The sequence below is a fragment of the Nannospalax galili genome, unplaced genomic scaffold (assembly GCF_000622305.1).
Source record: "Nannospalax galili isolate Female #2095 unplaced genomic scaffold, S.galili_v1.0 scaffold202, whole genome shotgun sequence".
Taxonomy (NCBI): domain Eukaryota; kingdom Metazoa; phylum Chordata; class Mammalia; order Rodentia; family Spalacidae; genus Nannospalax; species Nannospalax galili.
In genome coordinates, this window is record NW_008349000.1 from 4829342 (window position 1) to 4838332 (window position 8991).

Here is an 8991-nt window from a genome sequence, read left to right on the forward strand (position 1 = left end):
CGTATGAGTACATGCAATTTCAGCCCCCTGATATTTGACAAAGGGGCCAAGAAGATTCACTGGAGGAAAGACAGCATGTTTAGCACATGGTGCTGGAAAACTATCTCCACCTGTAGAAGAATGAAACTAAACCCCTATCTTTCACCTTGAACAAAAGTCAATTCCAAATGGATCAAAGACCTCAATGTGAAGCCTGAAACTCTGAAATTGTTAGAAGAAAACATTGGCAATAACCTACAAGATATAGGGATAGGAAAGGATTTTCTAAACCAGACATCAATTGCTCAGGAAACACGGTCGAGAATCAACAAATGGGACCTCATTAAACTAAAAAGCTTCTGTACATCAAAGGAAGCAACAAGGGAAGTGAAGAGAAAACCCACAGAATGGGAGAAAATCTTCACCAGCAACACATCTGACAGAGGTTTAACATCCAGAGTATATAACGAATTCAAAAAACAAAGAATCAAGAAAAGCAGTAACGCAATTAAATAATGGGCTAAGGAGATGGCTAAGAGGCATTTTAAAAGATGTTCAACATCCCTAATAATTAGAGAAATGCAAATTAAAACCACTTTAAGATTTCATCTTACCCAAGTCAGACTGGCTAAGATCAAGAGAACAAATAATACCAAATGTTGGACAGGATGTGGGGAAAGGGGAATGCTCATCCACTGCTGGGGGGGGCTGCATATTGTTCAAACCCTATGGAAAGCAATGTGGAGGACTCTTTAAAAACTACAAATGAACCTAATATTTGACCCAGTTATACCACTCCTTGGCATATATCCAAAGAACTCATCTTATTGCAGAGATACTTGTACATCCATGTTTGTTGCTGCTCTTTTCACAATAGCTAAGAGATGGAAGCAACCTAAGTGTCCCTCAATTGACGAATGGATAATGAAAATGTGGTTCATTTATATGATGGAGTTTTACTTAGCGGTTAAGAAAGATGAAATCATGATATTTGCAGGTAAATGGATTGAACTAGAAACTAGTATATTAAGTAAAGTAACACAGACTCAGAAAAGAAAAAGACTAATGTTCTCCCTCATACATGGTCCTAGCACCAAATCCTGATAAGAGAGTATGAATCCAGACATAACTACAGGAACCAGGATAATCAAAAGGAACCAGTGAGGTAAAGGAAAAGAAAGAATCTGAAAGATATTCTTTCAGTAGGAAACAGGCATTAATAAGAGAGATATGGCTAAAAATTGGGTTATTTTAAGGGGAGGGGAGAGGGAAGATTATACAAGAAACCTAGAGGATAAAGGGAAAGGACCTCAAGAGAGGAGGGACCATAGGAGAAGGGTAATATTAAGGTAGAAATGGGAAAATTAGGGGCACCTTAAATGGGGAAAACACGGTGGAAGGGTTAGACAATGTGAGAGATAATAATAATGCCTAGAACCAGACAGAGGCATATTAGTCCAACAAACTACTGACAAATCATACATACTAGATTAAGGAATATATGTCTAGGCAAGGTTTATCTGAGAACATTTGGTCTTTGCCCAGGCTTCATCTACACGGCATATGGTAATCAAAAGTACCAGGCTGGTGGAACTGACCTTGGATGTTTAACAGCCATACTTTGAGCCCTATACTAATTTGGTCAGAGGGACATAAAGGACAGTTTTTGCTCCTTGCCCTCCCAGGTTGACTAAGTTCCAGGGGACTATGAACATCTCTCAAAATGTCCTGTAACTGTGGTGAGTCACCTGTCCTCTTGAGCAAGGAGGCCATGGAGACCCCACCAGATGGACTTGAACCAGTGTCCACTCTACGAAGAGGAGGGTCAACATAGAGGAAACATTTCCTCCATGCTTCCAAATGTAGCCAGCCATGGTCGAGTAGGACCTTTGATTTATCTTCACATAGATGGAACTGGTAAAAGAAAGGAGCCTGAGGCTCCTCTCAAGCCCATGTGAACCCTCAGGAACAGATCCTCAAATGGCCTTAAGAGTAAAAATAAATTGGTTTATCTGGGCCAAGTGTGTGGTCCTAAACACCCAAAAGAAAGTTATACCCAAAGATTAAAGGACTCAATATAATTTTTTAAGAGTTTGTATGTATAGCTAAAGGCTACATAACAAGAAACAATGCCAGACAGGAGATACCTCCCTTTGAGTTGTTGGCCAGGGTGACCCAAGAGACTCCCACACGGTAACCCCGGCACAGAACTGGGGAAATGAACAGCGGACCCCCATCTTCTCTAAAGGAACATTGATGACCGATTGCTGCTAGATGAGGAACAGCTGATGTTCCTAAAACAAGGCTCTCTAGATAGGCTGACTAGATTCAGCGGATGGACAAGCACTGGAGAATGGCTGGGGGTGCCAACAACACAGTGGACAGTAACAGGGATGACAGAGTATATGGGCTCCAGTGGGGGCAGAGGGGTTATGGGAGGGTGCCATTTTGGAAGTGGGTACATAGATGCGTAAGATTATTTAGGATGTTCTGTATGATATACACACACACACAAATCAGCAAATTAAAAAATGACTTATATTTGAGGAGGAAGCATAAAAATTTAGTTCATGTTAATTAGTAGAGGTGATAAACATTACCATTGAAATCTACCTGATGACTTTATATCCATACTCAGGTGCCAAGGATCTGAGTATAGCTGACTGTGACTAGTAATAATCAGATACATAGAGATTAGACACATGTGCCAACATCTAGGCATTAGTAGCAAAAACAATGGGTCTTTCTGTAGGAAACAGTATATTTTAAAACTGAAATGAAACGGAGATCTTTTTTAAAGGTTAAAATCTCTCTCAATTTTATGTCCTACAGGGTTTATATCTGTAGTTCAATATTGTATAACTGTTAATTCAACTGTGAACCTAAAAATTTACAGCCTCTTTTGAACGACGTATCTTTGCTCTGGAAATTGTTATCGAATATGTTAAAGCTGTGATGAAATACTTCTTCTAATCATGTGGTTATTAAATAAATAAAATAAATTTTAAAAAGAGCTATATTTTAGGAAGAAGCATGAAAATTTGTTTCATGTTAATTAGTAGATATGAAAAACATTACCATTGAAATCTACCTGATGACTTTATATCCATGCTCAGGTGCCAAGGATCTCAGAAAGTAACTGACTGTGACTAGTAGTAATCAGATATATAGAGATTAGAGACACATGCAAACATCTAAGCATTAGTTACATTACAAATGAGTTTTTTCTGTATGAAACAGTATGTTTTTAAATGAAATGGAGATCTTTTTTTAAAGTTTAAAGCCTCATTCAATTTATGTCTTACAGGGCTTATACTGAGTTCAATGGTAATGTTTAGTATTAATTCAACTGTGAACCTAATGGAATGCTTCTACTAATTATGTGGTTATTAAATAATTTTTTTAATTTTTAAAAAAGAATAAAATAACAAAGCTCAATTTCTAAAAATATGGTACCCGTCCATGGTCTCAGGATTCATCCTAATCTAGTACAGCCTCCTCAGAATTACATCTGAAAAGTCCCTACTTCCAAATATGGTCTCATTCTGGAGACCGTGGTCTCACTGAATCCTTTTCAGGCTTTATACTAAGACCCAGAATGGGACTAGACCCCAGCTCTGCAGCATCCCTCACCTACTCAGTCCTGCTGTCCTGACCCTCTGGGTGGCAAACTCCTATTCTGGATCCAAGTAGCAAGCTCTTTGTCATCACATTGGCCTACTTTGTTTCCTCCTCCATCACTACTAGAGATTTCTGGTCCTAGACCAGGGAAGCTGGTATCTGTCTAGTCATTACACCATTTCTCCTTATCGATATTATGTAGTTGAAGCATAAGCACCACAGAGAGAACCTTGGTTCATCCCTAATCCGTCCTTCAGAAGAGCTTCGGAGCGCTCACAATACTGATCAGGTGACAGCGTGTAGTCTGGCCTTCCTAATAGGCCTCCTACTGCAGATCTTCCCCAAAGAGCTTAGCAAAGGCTGGTGTGCTTGAAAACATACCAGGCATTGATCATGCCCCTGAATTTCTAAGATTCTACTTCTTTAGAAGAACAGAAAGAACTAGAATACGGTGAGTTGAAATCTGCTAAGGCAGCATCCTTATTTTTATTGTTCCAATTAGCCTTCTCGCAGAGAAGCACCATGCAAACCACATCAAAATGCATTTGAAAATGCAGCAATTGTAAAATATCTTTCTCAGAAGCAGTAACGGTCTTTAGTTAGACTTGTGTTTCCAAAAGCTACAGCTTGCAGTAGTAAGTATGGGGACTAGAGGATGGGAAAGAGGAGAGATGAGACTGGTCACAAGGCCCTTTCAAGATTAGAAGAAACGTTATGACGTGGGAGAAGATTAGAGAAGAAGAAGCTGTCATGAAGTCTATTAGGTGTCCTGTTCTCACATGGGCAACTTTCCCTCATTTTAAATAATATATCACTGAGCTGGTTTAGGCAAGTATAGGTGACTAGGAAAATAATATCTGTCTGAAAGAGATGGAGCTCATTGCCAAGAGGGGACTGTGACAACACAATGCTTTGATGTTGATGTGTTAGCTTAGCAAGACGCAAAATATTAAATCTCTAGGTGGCTCATGACAGTAGAATGCCATTTTACAGAGCAAGCTTTGAGAATCCTCCACATCCCCGTGGAATGAAGACTTGAATGGAGAAGGGAAGATACATTGCTTAACAGTATCAAACATTTGAGAAAATACAAGGCTCTTCATGTCCTAAATAAAACTTTATCTTACACAAGATACTGGTATTCTTCTTTTAAAAATACAAAAACTATCAGCAAAGAGGCCATACAAGAAAAGAATTAGTTTCATGATTTTTTTTAAATGTTCATACTTTGACCCATCATTTCCAGTATTGAAAATTGCAATGCCTTTACTTAAAATTCAATGCCTTTACTTAGAAAAAGAATGTTTAAGTCATTTTACTTTAGCATTCTAAAAAGAAGGAAGTGTTGAACAAAGATCTGAGTACTTCCTCGGGCACAGCAAATATGACACGATCTTTTCTGTTACCATCATGAGCCTGTGGAAAAATTCAAAACCAGAAGTGTGATTCAATTTACAAACTTTTAACGTTACTTCTGTAAAGCTGTGCTGTTTGTCATTAAGACACTTCTGATTAAAGGTTTATTGACTCAATAGATACTCTGTATTATATATTACTGTTTTAAAAGAGCAAAGCCAACTCATTAGCTAGAAACCAGCAAAGCATGCAAGTGCTTTGTTCAGCTGACAGAAAGAGAGAACTGGCAGAAATTTACTGCTGGAAGCATTATCACCAAAAGATGCTCACTGAGCTGACAAATTCTGACATTTCCCATGTTCCTTCTGAAAATATTTGTGCTAGAATCAGAGCTTTCAACATATCAAATAGCATCTGATTGATTTTTATGTGAGTTTTCAAACTCTAGAAACTGAAATATGAGTAACATGGGCAAAATTTCTGTGAATCTATACCCCAGCCCCAAAGACCTGGCCTGTCTTTACCTCTGTGCCACTGCCACTGCCACCAAGGCTGTGCCTTATATGATAAACCTTCTGTAACCCTTATTTCCAAAGCCACAAGGAAAAATCCCAAGGCAAAAAAAGCCAAGAATGTTACTAACACCAATTAAAAAAAAATACTAACAGAAATAGGCTTTCTGACTGGAGGGACATGACTGGATCCTCTCTCTTTCCAAGGCAAAGAGGAAACTCAAATTCCTTCTTGAGTTCCCTAAGTAATGGCCCCCAAAAGTTGTTCCTGCTTCTGCTGCAGCTATTTCAGATTCTACTTCTACTTCTGCTTCAGGACTATTACCACTGCTGCTGAAATTCAGCCTGCCATCCCATCACCTTGCTTCCTACTACACTTCCACTCCCTCACTGAGTGGGTAAAATGCCTTCCTTAAGCTCTTGGACAGGGTACCTTATTTCAGCATATAAGCTTACTTTTTCTGATCACGATCATTGTATCTTGCTAAGTACCACTGAGGTCTTCTATTTGTCCTGCTGATATAGGATATTGCAAACATCACTTTAGAATGATGGAACCATTTTACAGCAGCTACAGACCTGAGAGATCAATGGCCTTTTGAAGGCACTGCTTAGGCACCACCTTGGAGATGAGACTCCATGAGAAGCCCCATGTAATGATCACAATAGGGCACTGTATTCTAATAGGTAGTATGCATTGGTCCAGGAAGCAGAGGGGAAAGGCCCCTCTTGTTCTCATTTTCAGTGTCTTACCTTACCTGTGATTGTTTGCCTACATCTTTAGGTGCTGCATCTGGAAATTCTGGTTCCTAGAAAAAGAATGCCCCTATCGTGAGAAATGATTGGAGTACTGCTTTAACTTACAGATACCAGTTACAGTCTCCTTGAGTCCTTTGTGCCAAGAGACCAATAGACAAGAAAAAGGATCACTGGATTGACCACAGTATAAAGACAGGACTACCTTTATGCACTGAGTGTAAAGGGAAGAAGATGAGAGGTGTCCAGAAAACCCACTGTGCATCTCTTGATACCGATTAATACAATTTTGATGAAAGATGGAAAAGCACAGGTGTGATGGCTTTGGAAAGGTGTGGGGAGCCTGGGGCTCAGAACTGTCACGGAGGAGAGCCCAAATCACTATGTTATATAGCAGAGGTACAAGGTTAGGGTGCAGGAAATTTAAAATGAGTGGCAGATGGAGAAATAAGTATCAGCGTGATTTCCAGACAGCTACTTTGACAAAGGCTGAGTTGGTCTCACTAACCTTCCTCTCTTAATACTCATAAGGAAACAAGACGTATGAGAATTTTGGAAAGAACAGTTGTTTACAGATAGGAACATTTCCCAATCCAAAAAAAAAAAGAAGAAGAAAAAGAAAGAGAGAAGAAAGGAAGGCAGGAAGAAAGAAGGCAGGAAGGAAGGAAGGAAGGAAGGAAGGAAGGAAGGAAGGAAGGACGGAAGGAAGGAAGGAAGGAAGGAAGGACGGAAGGAAGGAAGGAAGGAAGGAAGGACGGAAGGAAGGAAGGAAGGAAGGAAGGACGGAAGGAAGGAAGGAAGGAAGGAAGGACGGAAGGAAGGAAGGAAGGAAGGAAGGAGAGAGAGAGAGAAAGAAAGAAAGAAAGAAAGAAAGAAATCCAAGAAACAGTAAAAGAGAAGCAATCTTCTAGTTTCAACTTCAAGTCTCTGAAAGATTTTGTGGTGTCTTTGCCCTTTTTCTTTCGGGAGGGCAAGGAAGGAATCACTGAGGTCGTGAAAGAATGAAGGAAAGCTATCAGATCTAGAGTCACAAGAGCAGCACATCAAATTACTTCTAATCTGATCTGGAATGCCATGTTCGAAAACTGTAAAATGGGAATCGGAGAAACTGTTACTGACCTCAAGAAAATAAATGAGCAGCATTTATTTTCCAGCATTCCCAACATTCAGTCCCTAATCTAGAGACCATGGAATGGTCTTTGGAAGAATACCAAGAGGAAGTTTCTGCTTCCTTCACAGTGTGATTCAGAGCTGAAGCCAAAACAATCTATTTTTTAATCAACCACCCTTTTCAGTGGTTATCCTTCCTCTGAGTGGAGGGCAGGATGATGGGACAGGTTGGTTGGCTGCTTAACAGACAACAGTCACAACTTATTTCATCACTCTGTCTAATCTTCTTCATCATTCATCCACCAATGTTACCTCCTCACTGTCTCCAGAAGGCATTATACTTCCTCTAAATATACACAGCTCTAAATATAATTTCTCAAACTCAAATGTTTTTAGGAGAAAATATATGAGAATATCTTTGTAACCTTAGGAAGTTAAAATGTATTATATATCAATATTGATTCACATCACACCTTCCATTCTCAAGGTTTGCATTCCTTAATCACATTGTATCTTTCATGTCCTCTCTCCTCTAGAATCCCATGGCAGTTAAAGCTGTACAACAAGCAAAGAAATGTACTTACTTTATAGTCCTTTCTTGTGCCAGATGGCTCCCCCCTCCCATTTATCTATCAGCTCCTTCCAGTGAGTCAGGTTCTAAATGAAGAAGTCAACAATCATGAGAAAATCTTGACTTCAGAACTTTTATAAATCTACATCAATCAAGATACATAGTATTAGCAGACACAGAAAACAAAGGAGACACAAAAAATGAAAGGTGAGACCTATATAATATATGATATTATAACTAGCTTATTCAGGAGCTGACATTCTGAAATAATAGTGAGAATCACCCAGTGAACTTTCCATGGGGTACCAATATCCTTGTTTCACAGACCACAAATTCAAGTACAACATCTGTTTATTCTAGGAAAACTGAGGGCTCATATCATTTTTCTATGTAACTTCTCCAATTAAAGGAGCAAGAGTTCCTTGGAGAAAGAGTGCTTGAAGAAGGAGAACTCGAAGCAATCTGGAACAACTTTTTTGTTTTAGAACATGAAGAAGTACTCAAAGAATAAAGGAGACATGCCAGATCCAGTTTAAGAGGGCTTCCCTACAAAAATCCGCTGACTGAGCATCAAGTCAAGTAGCAAATCAAAGAATTCTGAATCACCGGGCAAAAATGAAGATATGTTAATCAATACTGATGAATATGTAATCCATTTTACCTGTCCTTTTTTTAACTTTTACAAAAACTTTATTGAGAGTTTCATACATGCATATAAGGTGTTTTGATCAAACCCATGCCCACTCCCTCCCTTCCAACACCTCCCATATCTCCCTATCATTTTTTGTCTTTTTTTTCTTCTTTCATTTATTTGTTTTTATGGGGCTTTTGGGTACTCTACAATCCATTTTACCTGTCCTTTTTCTAACTTTTACAAAAACTTTATTGAGAGTTTCATACATGCATATAAGGTGTTTTGATCAAACCCATGCCCACTCCCTCCCTTCCAACACCTCCCATATCTCCCTATCATTTTTTGTCTTTTTTTTCTTCTTTCATTTATTTGTTTTTATGGGGCTTTTGGGTACTCTAACATTCCCCCCTCTGAAGAGGTAACCCTAAAACCTTTTAAGGATTAAGGATTAG